Source organism: Thalassophryne amazonica, chromosome 7, assembly GCF_902500255.1.
Source record: "Thalassophryne amazonica chromosome 7, fThaAma1.1, whole genome shotgun sequence".
In the NCBI taxonomy this organism is placed as follows: Eukaryota; Metazoa; Chordata; class Actinopteri; order Batrachoidiformes; family Batrachoididae; genus Thalassophryne; species Thalassophryne amazonica.
The window spans coordinates 77,706,601-77,726,560 of NC_047109.1; the positions used below are offsets into that span (position 1 = coordinate 77,706,601).

General features: G+C 39.1%; 1 protein-coding gene across 3 annotated transcripts in view; it reads right to left on the bottom strand.

Moving 5' to 3' along the window:
* ttyh1 (tweety family member 1) overlaps positions 1-16,396 on the bottom strand; it is a 71,017-nt gene extending 54,621 nt beyond the window's left edge. The window contains exons 1-2 of one of the 3 annotated variants that reach the window (XM_034174636.1): positions 16,316-16,396; positions 15,639-15,774 (exon numbers count right to left, since the gene is read on the bottom strand). The gene's annotated coding sequence lies outside the window, so the exon portion shown is untranslated. Of the gene's footprint in view, positions 1-15,637; positions 16,002-16,315 lie in introns of those variants that run through there. The other 2 variants (XM_034174635.1, XM_034174634.1) reach the window with 2 other exon arrangements.
* Positions 16,397-19,960: the final 3,564 nt, after the last annotated feature.

The window sequence follows — 19,960 nt, forward strand, 5'->3', positions numbered from 1 at the left end:
AGCAGCCTTGTTTTATTTACCCTGCGATGTGTTGGTTTGAATGCAGGGAGGCTATATCATAAAACATGACAGCTTTGAGCACCGTACAGGTCTACTGCACAATCAGAGTGGACACAGTCATTCTGATTGAAGACATACAGAGACACCCATAGAATACATAACTGCAAAGGCGCCTCAGACTACACTCTAAAACACACATTTTACTAGCATTCCAGCTATTGTTACTGACAGTTACAGAGTAATACATCTGTTCTTTATCTTCATGTTAATGTTTAATTTTGCTTGGTGTGGCTATTTACTAGTTGGCATGTGAATGGAATTTTTATTTGTTCCTCCGACAAGATGGTTTTATCACCCGTGTTGTTTGCCTTTGTTTAAAACACTCTTCAACAAGTGAACAGTGTTTTGGAAAAGTTTAAAAAAATGTTTTATCAGACCTGGAATCATATCAGTTGCATTTTGAAAGGGAAAAAAGGTATAATCTACATTGCAAAAAGAAGGAGTGTCTAAATGCAAGATAAAAACAGTAACTCTGAGGGAAATTATCTTGCTGCATGGACAGATAATTTCACTTGACAAGATGTCTTGAATTAAGTTTGTTAAATCTAGTAAGTTTATCTAGTCTAATTTTTAGACACCGATTTTTGCAGTGTAGGAATTTAATAAACAAGATTATTAATTCATTGCAAGACAAGGGCTCTATCTTGATAGAGGACGCAGGCACAAGCTGTGCAAACAATGCAAATCGTGCCCAAGTGCACATGGGTAATATTGGCACAACAAAGGGCACAGTGCAAAAATGAGCTGGTTTAATGTTGCACATTACTGCATCGGGTGTTTTGTAGCCATTAATAAAAAATAAAAATAAAAAATCACATTGTCATCGGTTTTACTGACCAAGATGCACAATTCAGAGGACAAAAAAACTAATTTACTGCATAGGAAACAGAAAAAAAAAACAAAAACAAAAAAAAAAAACACAAATAGCAGCCAGACGAGAATAAACACTGGAAGTCTTATTCTCTGTGAATGTTCAATCCACTCATCCACCTGATCTCCACACAGAAAAAACTCCACTAAAATACAGTACAAACTAGAGTTATTATTAAAGTTTTGTTGGTGTCGTTTTTTCTATTAGTCATTATTAATGTTTGTGTTCACGGCCCTATAGGGCATTGCTGTGCGCGGCGTGTATGTGTGTCATGAATCCCCTTTTGTAAGGCATGTCTGAGTGTTGCTCTCTTTAAATGCTAGACAGAGTTGCACTTTATGCCAGGTCTTTGGTGGTCTAAGGCACAAATGTGTTCCGGTGATGAGCAATATCAGTGCAAAAGCTTTGCATTTGACCACACCTGAGTGCAGTGGCACTGATATTCAGAGGGCGCAGGTGCACCAGTGACAACTGCTTCGGGTGGGAACCAGCAATGACATTTTCACTGCATCACGTGTTGAGTGGGATGCTGCCCTTGCTATGTTAGAAGGAAGCAATTTTCATGAAAGTGGGTAAATGTTAAGCAAATCCTGGAAAGAACAATTAAACATTACAGGCACATTGAGAAGGCTTTACAATGTTGTGATTATCTAACTGCATGATTTTATGATATATATATATATATATATATATAGATTGTCGCTTATTTAGTTTTTCGTAAATTTTTATTGAAGTCCAGAGTGTGACATTAGGTAATTCAACATCACTGACATATGCAAAGATATTTAATGTAAATGTATGTAAATATACTATTCGAATAACTATATAGCAACAAGAAAGATTTTTTTTTTCTCTCTCTGTCAATCACTTTTTGAGCATGACTTGTAAAAGCCCCTAAACCAAAGAAGTCGTGTAAATACACAGGATCAATCTGGTTATCCAGAGCCCACATTGGACTCCTGACTACTGAATTAGCATTTTTCCACAACAGAAAAGTTATTTGGAAGAGTTTGGTTGAAAAACAGCTGAACGATTTCTTCAGGATTAGATCATGTGACACACACACACACACACACACACGCACGCGCGCGCGCGCACACGGCCGTTCACTTTCTGTCCTGGTTGTGTCACAAAATACTTCCAGAACAGGTCGAAACTGCATTAATCTGCCCTGTTGTATAAATTGACTAAACATAATACAACAGACACATCCGGCTGACTTCTCAATCAGTCCGTCCGTTTATCAGCTTCTTCAAAAATCTGTGCCATCTCAAACTAACGTTATATCGCTGTTTGGCACAAACTGCAGGATGCTGAGATTAGAGGAAAGTGCAGACATGATACGAGAACGATCAGACAATAGTGCAAAACTGATGGGATTAATAAGGACTTTGGACTTGCTTGCCTCTACTGGTGGTTGGCTCTCACTGCGGTATTGTATCACTTCCTGTTCCGGAGCACAGCGGTGTTTTGCTGTATCTGTTAGCTGTTTAATCTGCACAGTTAGATTGATCTAGATAACGATTTGTTTCACAGTGTAATCTTCACGTGCCTTAACTAAAGCACTCCCTCTGCTGAATCACCTCTAAATTATTTACACATTATTCACTTTGTGTGTTTTTAGGAATCCGCTAGCTTAGCGCAGCTACTACCTCTTAGCCGGTTTAGCATGGTGGCTTCTCCTGTCTCTCCCGCACTTTTCTGCTCTGGGTGTGAAATGTTTAGTTATTCCTCGGCCTCCTTTAGCAGTAATGGTACTTGTAATAAGTGTAGCATATTCGTAGCTTTGGAGGCCAGGCTGGGCGAATTGGAGACTCGGCTCCGCACCGTGGAAAATTCTACAGCTAGCCAGGCCCCTGTAGTCGGTGCGGACCAAGGTAGCTTAGCCGCCGTTAGTTCCCTTCCAGCAGATCCCGAGCAGCAGGGAAAGCAGGCCGACTGGGTGACTGAGGAGGAAGCGTAGCCCTAAACAGAAGCCCCGTGTACACCGCCAACCCGTTCACATTTCTAACCGTTTTTCCCCACTCGGCGACATACCCGCCGAGGATCAAACTCTGGTTACTGGCAACTCTGTTTTGAGAAATGTGAAGTTAGCGACACCAGCAACCATAGTCAATTGTCTTCCGGGGGCCAGAGCAGGCGACATTGAAGGAAATTTGAAACTGCTGGCTAAGGCTAAGCGTAAATTTGGTAAGATTGTAATTCACGTCGGCAGTAATGACACCCGGTTACGCCAATCGGAGGTCACTAAAATTAACACTGAATTGGTGTGTAACTTTGCAAAAACAATGTCGGACTCTGTAGTTTTCTCTGGGCCCCTCCCCAATCGGACCGGGAGTGACATGTTTAGCCGCATGTTCTCCTTGAATTGCTGGCTGTCTGAGTGGTGTCCAAAAAATGAGGTGGGCTTCATAGATAATTGGCAAAGCTTCTGGGGAAAACCTGGTCTTGTTAGGAGAGACGGCATCCATCCCACTTTGGATGGAGCAGGTCTCATTTCTAGAAATCTGGCCAATTTTCTTAAATCCTCCAAACCATGACTATCCAGGGTTGGGACCAGGAAGCAGAGTTGTAGTCTTACACACCTCTCTGCAGCTTCTCTCCCCCTGCCATCCCCTCATTACCCCATCCCTGTAGAGACGGTGCCTGCTTCCAGACCACCAATAACCAGCAAAAATCTATTTAAGCATAAAAATTCAAAAAGAAAAAATAATATAGCACCTTCAACTGCACCACAGACTAAAACAGTTAAATGGGGTCTATTAAACATTAGGTCTCTCTCTTCTAAGTCCCTGTTAGTAAATGATATAATAATTGATCAACATATTGATTTATTCTGCCTAACAGAAACCTGGTTACAGCAGGATGAATATGTTAGTTTAAATGAGTCAACACCCCAGAGTCACACTAACTGTCAGAACGCTCGTAGCATGGGCCGAGGCGCAGGATTAGCAGCAATCTTCCATTCCAGCTTATTAATTAATCCAAAACCCAGACAGAGCTTTAATTCATTTGAAAGCTTGACTCTTAGTCTTGTCCATCCAAATTGGAAGTCCCAAAAAACAGTTTTATTTGTTATTATCTATCGTCCACCTGGTCGTTACTGTGAGTTTCTCTGTGAATTTTCAGACCTTTTGTCTGACTTAGTGCTTAGCTCAGATAAGATAATTATAGTGGGCGATTTTAACATCCACACAGATGCTGAGAATGACAGCCTCAACACTGCATTTAATCTATTATTAGACTCAATTGGCTTCACTCAAAATGTTGTTCTGACTTATGGTATGGAAACTGAAGACTTAACAGTATTCCCTGAAAACTCCCTTCTGTCTGATCATTTCTTAATAACATTTACATTTACTCTGATGGACTACCCAGCAGTGGGGAATAAGTTTCATTACACTAGAAGTCTTTCAGAAAGCGCTGTAACTAGGTTTAAGGATATGATTCCTTCTTTATGTTCTCTAATGCCATATACCAACACAGTGCAGAGTAGCTACCTAAACTCTGAGTGAGACAGAGTATCTCGTCAATAGTTTTATATCCTCACTGAAGACAACTTTGGATGCTGTAGCTCCTCTGAAAAAGAGCCTTAAATCAGAAGTGCCTGACTCCAAAGACATATCGTTATCTTTGGCTGCTTTCAGTGATGCCGGTATTTGGTTAGACTCTTTCTCTCTGATTGTTCTGTCTGAGTTATTTTCATTAGTTACTTCCTCCAAACCATCAACATGTCTATTAGACCCCATTCCTACCAGGCTGCTCAAGGAAGCCCTACCATTAATTAATGCTTCGATCTTAAATATGATCAATCTATCTTTATTAGTTGGCTATGTACCACAGGCTTTTAAGGTGGCAGTAATTAAACCATTACTTAAAAAGCCATCACTTGACCCAGCTATCTTAGCTAATTATAGGCCAATCTCCAACCTTCCTTTTCTCTCAAAAATTCTTGAAAGGGTAGTTGTAAAACAGCTAACTGATCATCTGCAGAGGAATGGTCTATTTGAAGAGTTTCAGTCAGGTTTTAGAATCCATCATAGTACAGAAACAGCATTAGTGAAGGTTACAAATGATCTTATGGCCTCAGACAGTCGACTCATCTCTGTGCTTATTCTGTTAGACCTCAGTGCTGCTTTTGATACTGCTGACCATAACATTTTATTACAGAGATTAGAGCATGCCATAGGTATTAAAGGCACTGCGCTGCGGTGGTTTGAATCATATTTATCTAACAGATTACAATTTGTTCATGTAAATGGGGAATCTTCTTCACAGACTAAGGTTAATTATGGAGTTCCACAAGGTTCTGTGCTAGGACCAATTTTATTCACTTTATACATGTTTCCCTTAGGCAGTATTATTAGACAGCATTGCTTAAATTTTCATTGTTACGCAGATGATACCCAGCTTTATCTATCCATGAAGCCAGAGGACACACACCAATTAGCTAAACTGCAGGATTGTCTTACAGACATAAAGACATGGATGACCTCTAATTTCCTGCTTTTAAGCTCAGATAAAACTGAAGTTAATGTACTTGGCCCCACAAATCTTAGAAACATGGTGTCTAACCAGATCCTTACTCTTGATGGCATTACCCTGACCTCTAGTAATACTGTGAGAAATCTTGGAGTCATTTTTGATCAGGATATGTCATTCAATGCGCATATTAAACAAATATGTAGGACTGCTTTTTTGCATTTGCGCAATATCTCTAAAATTATCAATCAATCAATCAACTTTTTTCTTGTATAGCGCCAAATCACAACAAACAGTTGCCCCAAGGCGCTCCACATTGCAAGGCAAGGCCATACAATAATTATGAAACACAGTCTACGTCTAAAGCAACATAACCAAGGGATGGTCCAGGGTCACCTGATCCAGCCCTAACTATAAGCCTTAGCGAAAAGGAAAGTTTTAAGCCTAATCTTAAAAGTAGAGAGGGTATCTGTCTCCCTGATCTGAATTGGGAGCTGGTTCCACAGGAGAGGAGCCTGAAAGCTGAAGGCTCTGCCTCCCATTCTACTCTTACAAACCCTAGGAACTACAAGTAAGCCCGCAGTCTGAGAGCGAAGCGCTCTAATGGGGTAATATGGTACTACGAGGTCCCTAAGATAAGATGGGACCTGATTATTCAAAACCTTATAAGTAAGAAGAAGAATTTTAAATTCTATTCTAGCATTAACAGGAAGCCAATGAAGGGAGGCCAACACGGGTGAGATATGCTCTCTCCTGCTAGTCCCCGTCAGTACTCTAGCTGCAGCATTCTGAACCAACTGAAGGCTTTTTAGGGAACTTTTAGGACAACCTGATAATAATGAATTACAATAGTCCAGCCTAGAGGAAATAAATGCATGAATTAGTTTTTCAGCATCACTCTGAGACAAGACCTTTCTGATTTTAGAGATATTGCGTAAATGCAAAAAGGCAGTCCTACATATTTGTTTAATATGCGCTTTGAATGACATATCCTGATCAAAAATAACTCCAAGATTTCTCACAGTATTACTAGAGATCAGGGAAATGCCATCCAGAGTAACGATCTGGTTAGACACCATGCTTCTAGATTTGTGGGGCCAAGTACAATAACTTCAGTTTTATCTGAGTTTAAAAGCAGGAAATTAGAGGTCATCCATGTCTTTATGTCTGTAAGACAATCCTGCAGTTTAGCTAATTGGTGCGTATCCTCTGGCTTCATGGATAGATAAAGCTGGGTATCATCTGCGTAACAATGAAAATTTAAGCAATACCGTCTAATAATACTGCCCAAGGGAAGCATGTATAAAGTGAATAAAATTGGTCCTAGCACAGAACTTTGTGGAACTCCATAATTAACTTTAGTCTGTGAAGAAGATTCCCCATTTACATGAACAAACTGTAATCTATTAGACAAATATGATTCAAACCACCGCAGCGCAATGCCTTTAATACCTATGACATGCTCTAATCTCTGTAATAAAATTTTATGGTCAACAGTATCAAAAGCAGCACTGAGGTCCAACAGAACAAGCACAGAGATAAGTCCACTGTCCGAAGCCATAAGAAGATCATTTGTAACCTTCACTAATGCTGTTTCTGTACTATGATGAATTCTAAAACCTGACTGAAACTCTTCAAATAGACCATTCCTCTGCAGGTGATCAGTTAGCTGTTTTACAACTACCCTCTCAAGAATCTTTGAGAGAAAAGGAAGGCTGGAGATTGGCCTATAATTAGCTAAGATAGCTGGGTCAAGTGATGGCTTTTTAAGTAATGGTTTAATTACTGCCACCTTAAAGGCCTGTGGTACATAACCAACTAACAAAGATAGATTGATCATATTTAAGATTGAAGCATTAAATAATGGCATTAGAAAGGTCTTGTCTCAGAGTGATGCTGAAAAACTAATTCATGCATTTATTTCCTCTAGGCTGGACTATTGTAATTCATTATTATCAGGTTGTCCTAAAAGTTCCCTGAAAAGCCTTCAGTTAATTCAAAATGCTGCAGCTAGAGTACTGACAGGGACTAGAAGGAGAGAGCATATCTCACCCATATTGGCCTCTCTTCATTGGCTTCCTGTTAATTCTAGAATAGAATTTAAAATTCTTCTTCTTACTTATAAGGTTTTGAATAATCAGGTCCCATCTTATCTTAGGGACCTCATAGTACCATATCACCCCAATAGAGCGCTTCGCTCTCAGACTGCAGGCTTACTTGTAGTTCCTAGGGTTTGTAAGAGTAGAATGGGAGGCAGAGCCTTCAGCTTTCAGGCTCCTCTCCTCTGGAACCAGCTCCCAATTCAGATCAGGGAGACAGACACCCTCTCTACTTTTAAGATTAGGCTTAAAACTTTCCTTTTTGCTAAAGCTTTTAGTTAGGGCTGGATCAGGTGACCCTGAACCATCCCTTAGTTATGCTGCTATAGACTTAGACTGCTGGGGGGTTCCCATGATGCACTGAGTGTTTCTTTCTCTTTTTGCTCTGTATGCACCACTCTGCATTTAATCATTAGTGACTGATCTCTGCTCTCTTCCACAGCATGTCTTTTTCCTGGTTCTCTCCCTCAGCCCCAACCAGTCCCAGCAGAAGACTGCCCCTCCCTGAGCCTGGTTCTGCTGGAGGTTTCTTCCTGTTAAAAGAAAGTTTTTCCTTCCCACTGTCGCCAAGTGCTTGCTCACAGGGGGTCATTTTGACCGTTGGGGTTTTTCCGTAATTATTGTATGGCCTTGCCTTACAATATAAAGCGCCTTGGGGCAGCTGTTTGTTGTGATTTGGCGCTATATAAATAAAATTGATTGAATGATTGATTGACTACTGCATTGTGGAATTGGATCAGTTTATGGGATTTATGTGCATTGTGTGCTCCTATGATTTCTCCTAAACTGTGAGAAAAAGACTACTGCAGAAACTGTATCTGATTAAAATCTCAAATCTCTGCAGTTGCCAGGCAGATTTATTTTTATTTATTTATTTGGAAATGTAACCAGACTTACGTGAGAAAGCAGCAAGTGAAGAAGTGAGTGAGACCTACGGGAATGGCTGCGTAGATTAAAAGGCCATCAGCATTTTAAACTTCACAGGTGATGGTCTAGTGGTTAAGCGTTGGGCTTGACACCAGTGGATCCTCGGTTCAAATTCCAGCCTGACCAGAAAATCACTAAAGGCCCTTGGGCAAGGTCCTTAATCCACTAGTTGCTCCTGGTGTGTAGTGGGCACCTTGTATGGCAGCACCCTGACATGAATGTGAGTGAATGTGAGGCACTGCAGCTTTTGACACAGTCGACAGTCGATTCTTTTAGACCGCCTGAAAGACTGTGTGGGTATCAGGGGGACTGTTCTGGAGTGGTTTAGGTCCTACCTGGAGAGGTTTTTCTCCATCAGGCTGGGGGACTCCAGGGTTCTATCCTGGGACCCATCTTCTTTGCTCTATATCTCCTCCCACTTAGAGAGATTTTTAAAAAACATGACGTGGCCTACCAATTTTATGCTGATGATTGTCAAATCTACATGCCTATCGCTAAAAACAGACTTTGCCCCCTGACACCCCTACTTGACTGTCTGTGTGACGTCAGGGCTTGGTTGTCACAGAATGTTTTTAAAAACTTAATAAGGGCAAGACAGAGGTATGTTGTTTGGAGGTGCCCTCATTGACTTGGGACCTCTCAAGGATTTTGTACGTCCCAAAGTCACCAGCCTTGACGTCACCATAGACAGCAATTTTAAATTTGATAAATAAATCAATGGTGTTTTGAAATCATGCTTTTATCATCTCTGTCTTTTATCAAAGGTAAAACTGTTTTTATCTTTTAACCTTTTTAAACAAGTTGTGCACTCTTTTATTTCAAGTCATCTGGATTACTGTAACGCACTTTATTTTGGCATCAGCCAACGGGCTCTTTCCCGTTTGCAGTTAGTCCAGAACGCTGCAGCATGACTTTTAACAGGGGCCTGGAAGCGTGAGCACATAACCCCAATTCTTGCATCTTTGCACTGGCTTCCTATTAATTTTAGAATTGATTTTAAGATTTTACTGTTTGTTTTTAGAGCTTTGAATGGAATGGCCCCTCAATACATCACTGACCTCCTACAAATTTACTCTCCGGCGCGTGCTCTGAGGTCTGAGGGCCATTTCCAGCTCGTGGTACCTAAGACGAGACTTAAAACCAGGGGGGACAGAGCTTTCTCTGTGGCTGGCCCCAGACTTTGGAACGCTCTCCCCCTCCATGTCCGAACAGCCCCCACAGTGGAGTGTTTTAAGTCTCATCTGAAGACCCACCTTTATTCTCTGGTTTTTAACACTGCGTAAGTTGTGTGGTCCTCTGTTTTATTGTTTTTGATTTTATTTAGGTTGATTTTATTGGTTTTATCTTTTGTATGCTGTATTTATTTATTTATCTTGCATATTTTATTTATTTTTATTGTTAATTTTCTTTTTAATTTATTTCTTGACTATTGGGGTTTTATCTATTGTGATTCTATGTGCAGCACTTTGGAACATCTTTGTTGTTAAATGTGCTATATAAATAAAGTGGATTGGATTATCATAAAGTGCTTTGAGCGTCTGATGTAGTTGGAAAAGCGCTATATAATTGCAGTCCAATTAACATGTCACAGCAACAGTACCAACGCTTGGATAGAACACTTTCTACAGTAGCTTTCAATGATGCATTTGAGTCTGACAGGAGTCAGTTATGTCAGATAGATGCTCAACAGTCTTGGCGTTTTGCTGTGTTTGAACCACAGCTGTAGCGTATTCAATGCAGCATTCAATCAGTACAGTAATGCACACTGTTGAGGCTTTTATTGTTCCTATTCACTCACTGCATGGTGACAGTCACACTTACAAGCCGCCGCACGTGACCGTGTTTAACAGTGTGCGTGATGAAAGTTTTCATTTAACCAAATGTCCTATTCAATTCCAAACAATTTTCCTATTCACACTGGGGGAGGTTATGGCCCAGAATATGTTAACAGCTTGACCACAGGCCAAACAGGGCTGCTCTAAGCCCATTACAATCAGCCTGTTCACCTTAATGCATCCAGCAGCCCAACTGTCACAAATGGAATCATTGCCAACAACCCATTTGCCTTATTAAAGCTGTGGTGAACATAGTGGTTCACACGCTGTGGGGCTTACAAAGATCTACCCCCATCAACAGTGTAAACTCAATGTGTACACCATGTTCACATAAAATTTAGGCATTTCATTTATACTAAATTAATTAAAATGTTATAGGGAATCTGATACAGCTTTAAGAGGTGTGTCAGAATTGGAAAACAATTTCTGGGGGAAAAAAAAAACAGCTCGAAATTGCACTCAAATTGCCCCCAAGCATTTTAAGAAAGAAACTTATAAACAAGCTGCATGGAACTTCAACCACACCTGCTAGTATTATTCCCTACAACAGGATCACACATGTCCAGCAAGTAACAGGAAAACAAAAACACATTTCTCTGCAAAACAAATTTGCTCTTTGTATTAATCTGGTGCAAGAAAGTAAGCCAAATTTTTAATCACTTTATTCTAATTGTATGGTGTTTTAATCAGCTGACTTACACGGTGATAGAGTTATCATGTAAAACTGGAGAGGATAGACTCAACTACATTCACACACTACATTTTGCAGGGTACAGGTTCATGCTTTTCCAAGGTCTAGGAGTATAACTGATGGAGAGCAGTCACATTTCTGATTTTAACCAAATCAGATCCTTAGGATGCCATAGGATAATCAATCAATCAAACTTTATTTCAGACACTATTGGTCCATATAAAAATTTAAAATTATAAAATAAAATATATTAAAAACAACAAACAATATATAGAAATAGAGAGTACATACTCTATGAACACTATAGTCCAAACAGACACATTCTCCAGTGTCTCTAATAACAGGAGGTGTATCTAATGCTGCTCTTTTTTGGCATTATTAAAACAACGTTTTGGAGTCCTCCAATCGCAATAAAAACTTGTACACAAGATTTCTGATCACAGAATTTAGAGTAGGAACATTATTTTGCACAAACAACTGCGTGGCACTCGTCCAACAAGGGACCTTTAACAGGATCCGTAGTGCATCATTATATGCCACTTGTAACCTTTACATCTTGGCCTGCCTATAACTGCACCACAAGTGGGCAGTATACAGTGATGTACAGTAGGCTTTAAACAAAGCAAATTTAACAAAATCTGAACACGTGGAATTTACGTGCCACCATGTTAGCTTGTGCATACACATTACAATACTGTCTCTGTATATCATCGTCATCACATTAGGTCATTCTTACAAGCTATTTGACCTTGTCCACAACAGTTAATACATTGTCTGACAGTGTGAAGATCACTTTTTTTAAAACTGCAAACGATAAATGGCTAGTTCAGATCACTATTAAAATTTGCTCCACTCTTATTTGATGAAAGGACCATCTTGTCACAAGCATCCATAATCTATAAATTGGCGTTCCAGCGTGTGAAAATAACCAGGAGTGATCACAAAACCACCAGTGTCCACTGTTTGTTCACAGAAGTAATAACATCTATATATTAAAAGCCAAGTGGCCTCTGTGTGTGTATGGCTTCAATCACGGACAAACTGGGGAGAGCAAACATTTGCCGTTTGGTATGCTTATAAATTTTTGGTCAAGGATGAATGCCGCCAAAATGTAATGTTGATAGGACTAACATTTTTGGAGAAACTATGGATATTGGCTAACAACACTGAGCAATGGATGTTGATAATTATATTCTGGACTCACACACCATTCCAGCAAGGGGTGGTAAATCATCTATATATTAAAAACAAAGTGGCGTCTGTGTACATGTATGCATGTGCGCGTTGATTTATTTAGTAAGTTCAATGTAAGTACTTAATATAATTGTACATAAATTAAAAATACATGGATGACAAGAAAATGAGAACACTTACTTCCATTGTGGTCCATTTAAAAATTAAATGACAAAATAGAAGTAATAATAAAATAAAAATAATATGCTATTAATAATGTAAGTCCCTTCGGCTTCTCCCTTGTTTGTACTCGGGGTCGCCACAGCAAATCCAAGGTGGATCTGCATGTTGAATTGGCACAGGTTTTATGCCGGATGCCCTTCCTGACGCAACTCCGCATTACATGGAGAAATGTGGCAGGGGTGGGATTTGAACCCGGAACCTTCTGAACTGAAACCAAGCGCATTAACCATTTGGCCACCACCCCTAAAATGCTATTAATAATAATTGTAATTATAATGACAACAGTGTAAACAATTTATAAATATATTAAGACAGTTAATTAACATTAAAAAATTACATAATTAACAGGAAATAAAAGGGGTTGAGTTCTAAAAATATTTTGAAATCACACATCATTCCAGCTCATCATAGAAAGTTTGCATAATTTATTACCACCCTTGAAAAATGTCAGCTACCTATTTTATAAATACTACCCAATCTAGAGCCCATGGATCCCAACAGGCAATGTGCCAGTAAGTGTATTTAATATCAGCTCATACAGATAAGAACACAATTTAGCAGATATGCATCACTAAGCAAAAACAGTCATGATCGATGTCAGGTTCAAAATTTGGGACGACTGTGATGCAACCTTGAAAATTATTAAGGCAACCTAATGAAGTGGTGATGGGAATGACGAGGAGGAGGCCACCCTGAGGCACTGGTTACTCTGTGGATGTCAACAATAAAGAGCTTCAACTTGATGTGATGGCATCTGCCAGCTTGTTGGTGAACTGATTAGCATTATACAAGTGAAGGCAAATACAGGTCAGGTCCATAGGTGTTTAGACAGCGAGAGTTTTTGAAATTTTGCCTCTGTACACCCCCACAATGGCATTACAATGAAACCACCAAGATGTGCATTACGTGTAGACCTTCAGCTTGAACAAAAATATCACATAAACCACTAAGGAATTATATCCATTTGCATGCACATTGCCTCCAGTCCCAGAGCCCATAAGTAACTGAACAAATATAAGGATTATTGCTCATTACAAATCATCACTTTTACAGCCAGTTTTTTTTTGTTGTTTGTTTTTTTAACACGAGTCAGAGGATGAATACATCATTTTCAAGTGACTAAATATGTCTTGGACTTCATTTACATCAATCATTTATAAATACAACCAGTCTGAGATGATATTAATATTAAACAAATTTGTATTATTACTGTATGGTAAATGTTTCTGAAGTTAGTTCTCAAAGTAAGAGACTATGTAAGAACCATGGAAGTAGACTTGTGAAGGAAGCCACCAAGACACCCAGGACAATTATGTTGGACGTATAGGTGTCTGTGACTATAAGAAACTCGGGATAGTGTAAGATTTTCCTGGTGGCTTGAGTCTTCCATATGCCTGCTAGCAAATTGTACCTGATATTTCAGGTGGTCTTTTTAAGAAAATCCTTCTTTGTGCCACTCCACCATGAAGTTGTGTACCTGGTGATGCAACAGACACTGTGTACTCAGCAATCACAGCCGAATACTCCAGCTCATCACAGTTCTCCAGTCATAGCAACAGAAGCCTGACTTGGTGGCTTCCTAGTTTCCTTTTTTACACAGTCGCTCAGTTTTTGAGAACTGCCTACTCCAGCAAAATTAACTGTACAGTACCAAACTGTTTGTTTTTCTTAATGATTGCTGGAAATGAAGTACAAAAAATAAGTCCAACATAAACCCTGGTGCCCATTCGTGCCGGTGCTCATCTCTGGATTCTGTAGCTTGAAGTATGCGAGATCCGACAGCTTGTCCTGGAGAAGATGCCGATCTGATGCAGGTTGTCAGCCAATGCCGGCAACAATTTACAGTTGCACGGACTGAGGCAGTGTAGGAGTCTTGTCCAAGGACACAGACAGGTATCATGTGCAGGATTCAAACCCAGGTCTACAATTTGGCAGACTAGCTCCTTTTCCACTGGGCTACCTGCTCATGAAGTCCAAGACATATTCAGTAACATGAAAATGTTCCTGTTTTCATCCCCTGATGTCTGCAAAACTGTCTGCAAAAGTAATGTTTGGGCTAATGTGATATTTTCCTGAAACCCCTTGAATTCATGCAGAAAGTCTACACAACAGATGCAATGTAATGTACAGATGCAAAATTCCAAAAAGTGTCCAAATACTTATGGACTTGATGGTAATTGTGATATGAAGCTCAATCATTGTTGAGAAATGTGGTAAGATGAGGAGGAAGATGGTCAAGATGTCACTGAATCTGACCCAACTGGGTCCTCAGAGATAAGTAAGACAAGATTGTGGTTCACATGTAAACACTGTTCTGTCCACACAGAGTTCAGACATCGAGAATAAATCACAATCAGGGCTCCACGATAACTGAATGTACAGCACAGAAAAAGAGGCCAAAGGACCAATGTAGCTCAAAAAGTAAATAAATAAATTACCTTAAACTGTAATGTTTATTTATATGGCATTAGTAGAATATAGTCCTTTAACAAAATGATAATATTGTTGTTTTGAAGAAGAAATGGGACACATTTAGCTGACACAGACTTGTATGTTTCACATTACAGCCTGGGTAATAATCTAACAAACATCTAAATAATTGTTATTAAGTAAAATATGACAACACATTACAGCCCAGCAACACACAGTGTCATTAACATCCATATGTGAAGGTTAAGTTATGCATTGATGATTTGAAGCCATAGCCAAGAAGAATGTAATTAATTAATTATATATAAATATATATGTGTGTGTGTGTGTATACACATAGGTCAAACCAAATCCAAATTTCATCTTACATTTATCTGTCACATTGATATTCAGTGTCAATAATGTGCCAAAGTGAGTGCAACAGAGAGCGAAGCAACGCTCAATGTGTTCAAGAGTGCAAGTTGGCAACAAAAATTCTGCCCCATACTGGCTGCACACACAAATATAAAATTATCTAACAGATGGAACATTTAGGTGTCAACGGTGCTGTCATCTCTATTCTGTCACTGCAGCATTTTTAAACTATTCTTAAATTTCTATTGAAGCAGACATCCATAAAACATATTTGAAAAGGATGAATGTGATAAACTTGCAGCATTACACAACACCTATTTTGCATGCATGCGAAAGCCATAACCCTGCATTCAAATTGGCTCTACGATGTAATGTGCCTCACGGTTTTTCTCTTGACTGATGATTACTCTTTAGCTCCACAGAGACGATTAAACCAAAATTGAGAGCTGACAGCACAGAGATCATTCTCTTACCTCTGACTGTTGTGTCGGGATGCTTCTCTCTCCTTCGGTCTCTTCTCTTCACCGGGTTCTGTGAAATATTTACCCACTCAGTGAGGTATACTCTCAACCGTCAAAGGAGCTCCATGCTCCTGAAAAAAACATCATCCTGGGAAAAAAAAAGGGTTGGAGACGAAACACGTCAAAAAAGGAAAAATAAATAAAGAGGAAATATGAGCTAATAAATTCTTGGGAATAATGCAATGTTAAATAGCCAGTAATTGTGTGGTTGTCTGGTGACAGTGGAGAGGTGCTTGTGCTGATGGATGATGGGAGAGAAGCTCGTGGTGAGAGTGAGAGAGCAAATGAGGGAGAGCGAGCGAGAGAGAAATAGGGATTAAGATCGAGGAGGCACCCCTCAGAGACTCTTTATCGTTGCATTGTCGTCATAGCTTAATGCTCGGGCAACTTTACAATCAGCCATGACACAGTATTGCCCAAAGATAATTAATGTGTTAACGGGGATTAACAGGGTCTAACCTCCACTCACTTCTTTCTGAGATCCACTACCGACCCCAACAACATGCAGGCACACTCCCACCAGCCTGACCAATCTGTGCTCAGACTACTAGAATGAACCATAATGAGGGGATTGGAATATTAAAAATGAAATAACAATGAAAAGAACATTTGAAAAATAATCCACTCACATGTTGGATGCAAAACAGCAAACTAAGAAGTGTTGTGATGTCGACAGCTGACGTGAGGCGAAGCTGCACATAAAATTAGATGGGATAAGGCTGGAAAAAAAGGCAAACAGACGGATGTGGGGAGGGGGCAATACATGCAACATAAAATACTGAGCAGAAAAAAAGTGGGTTCTCAGCAAAGGATGCTGAAGGAGAGAGTGGAAGGAGGGAGCAGTGAATAAAGGGGAAGGGAAGCAGCATGCAGTGAATTTGTAGGCAAAACCAGTTTACAGTGTGTATCCCAGCATCAATGCTGATTGAATGACACACACACACACACACACACACACAGCAAAACACACACACACAGCAAAACATGCAACAATATGGGGTCACGCCATTAATGCATGACAATGGAAGATGCGCTTTGTGTGACAAAATACAAACAGGCAATTCCACAGTGAAAGAAAGCAAGAAAACATGATAAAGAGAGCAGTGTTTGTCTACCATTAAAGGAAGGAGGGCAAAAAGAGTGAGCAGGAGGGAGCAGGCGGCATTAGTTTTTCTGTGTCACTGAAAAGAGAGTGGGGGGAAGGGAGGCACAGATAATGTGAGCAAGGGAGCAAACAGTATGGAGACGGAGAGGCGCTCACTGACTCATATAGATTATGTATTATGTGTATGTGTGTGTGTAGGAGAGAGAAGAGCCAATATTACATTATGTATGTAAGAGTTGGTAAGAAAGCCGCCGTTTTCTGGGAGCTTGACCACAAACCAGTGACTGTACCACATCCTGAAAAACATCACATCTCACAGCAGTTCAAATGATCAGCTCAATATTTAATGCCCTTAACAAGCTAATGGTTCAAAGTCATTGTAAAAAGCATACCGAGACATTTTGGAAAAGAAATGCAATCTACAGCACAATAATGATTTAAAACTACGAGCAGCTACAATTAGTATCAGCACACCGGTAGTAGAATTACTTCAATTCTGGTAAAAATATACATTTTCTCCCTCAAACAATCTTATGACCAAAAAATTTGTCTTTTATTTTTATCTGTGGTATAATACAACAATAGATGGTTTGTGAAAGCAGCACACAGTCCAAATTTAAACCATGCTACCTTGAATAGTTCCCTATATACTGTATGTAACAATAAGAAAATAAATATGAACTTCAATTTATGCAATAAATTTTTTAGAATGAAACAAAACTGATATACTAATCTGTATTCCTAGAGTATGTTAATCATTCAAAAGGATTAAAAAAGTCTGTCATAAAATAGAACTGTGTCCTTTCATCAGACTAAGTGTGTCTGCAGAAGTTATTTTTTAATCATCAAAATACTTCATATGTGTACATTATGTATCAAATTCTGACTGATGGAACAACAGGGCTTTATGGCATTAATTTTGGTAACCTCAACGAGCAAGTAAGAAGACAAACGAGATTTTGTGTTCTAATCCAGAGCAATGTATTTGTGGTGTAGTGTAAGAAACACTGCATGTTTTTATGGTTTATATAAAACTGCATAGCTATGTAACATCTGTGTATGAGTTTGGAATTAATGTATGATTGTGCAAAATAAAAATTCTCCTGATAACCTGTGCATAATAGACCATGTTGAATATCTTGAGATATCAACATGGCATTTGGAAGAGGCCTTTATGAAACAAAATATATTCAGAAATATGAGACATATACATACATTTAAATCACAATTAGTTTCAGCTCCATTAAGATGTCATTTCTGCATCATAATGCAGCATTTTCCTGGGGCCTTTTCCACAATCGGGTTTACCAAGTTGGAAAAAAAAAAGAAAATGCCAGCTTTTTTCAAAATTAATCCAACAGTAATGATGTTGGACAGTATTTAGTACATGAGCTTATACTTAAATCTTTTAGTTCCTGGTATATGCTGATATTTTGTTTTTGTTCCAATCAATTTTTTGTCTGTATTTTCATGTAAAATTGGCAAAGGTTTTCAGATACTGTGAATTTTCCAGAGATATTATTACTGGTAAGTTGTTTTGGCTTCTCCCTTTTTCACTTGGGGGTCACCATACCTGATCCAATATAGATCTGCATGTTTATTTGGCACACGTTTTACGCCAGAGGTCCTTCCCGATGCAACTCCACATTACATGGAGAATAGACATGGGTGGTCCTCAACTGGGAGCCTTCTTTTCTGGAAACAAGTACACTAACCACTTGGTCCACACACCCACAGATATTATTTCTAATTTCTTTTAATGTTGACAAACGATGTAATCCTAAATATCATTTTTAGAAGTATTTATGATATGCGACCACATGGGAGACATCTTCTTTGCAACCAATTTCACCTTCTCCTCTTATATAATGCATTTTTATAACATTTTATCATCAATCAATCAATCAACTTTTTTCTTATATAGCGCCAAATCACAACAAACAGTTGCCCCAAGGCGCTCCATATTGTAAGGCAAGGCCATACAATAATTATGAAAAACCCCAACAGTCAAAACGACCCCCTATGAGCAAGCACTTGGCCACAGTGGGAAGGAAAAACTCCCTTTTAACAGGAAGAAACCTCCAGCAGAACCAGGCTCAGGGAGGGGCAGTCTTCTGCTGAGACTGGTTGGGGCTGAGGGAAAGAACCAGGAAAAAGACATGCCGAGAAGGGGGGCAGAGATCGATCACTAATGATTAAATGCAGAGTGATGCATACGGAGCAAAAAGAGAAAGAAACAGTGCATCATGGGAACCCCCCCACAGTCTACGTCTAAAGCAACATAACCAAGGGATGGTCCAGGGTCACCCGATCCAGCCCTAACTATAAGCCTTAGCGAAAAGGAAAGTTTTAAGCCTAATCTTAAAATCATGACTCCATTGATCACATTTCAAGCTGGTTTATGGTTATTTGGCAACTTAAAATGATATATTGATGAATAAAATGTTTGAAAGCTATGATTTTCAGATTTACAATGGCAATAAATGATGCACATAAGTTGTCCCAAATATTCTGTATTGTCTGAAGACAATACCTTCTGAGTTTTAAAGAATTATTTTTGAAAGTAAATGTTTTCTATTTGGATAACCCTGGATGGTCCCTCTCAGAATACATACAATAGAGGTCCTTTTGATTCTTCTGATAGAATAAATAATTTTGAAATATGTATTTTCCATAGACAATAAGAGTTTATGAAGAGTGCATATCATCACATCTATGTGTTAATTACTTTGTTCAAAGTTATGGTATTATTTCTGAGAATAAACTTGGTGAAAATACAGCAGCTGATGAGCATGTGGATGTTACACTTCATAGATAAACATTGGCAGTGATAACTACCTCAAGTTCACAATACCCTGGTTACAGATATGTTACAGCAACAAAATATGTAACAGAGATTTTTATATTGATATAAAGCATGGATGTTTTGAATAGATTTATGTGATTATATTACTGAAATTAATTTTGAGATACAGAGTGGGTGGGTACATTTCCCTCTCAAATGAAAATAGCCAAAGTAATACCTCTGTTTAAATCTGGTGATAAACACACCTTTTCTAATTATAGACCCATTTCACTCTTGCCACAATTTTCCAAAATTTTAGAAAAAATTTTTGCTAAGAGACTGCAGGACTATTTATCAAAATACGACATACTCTGCGAAGAACAA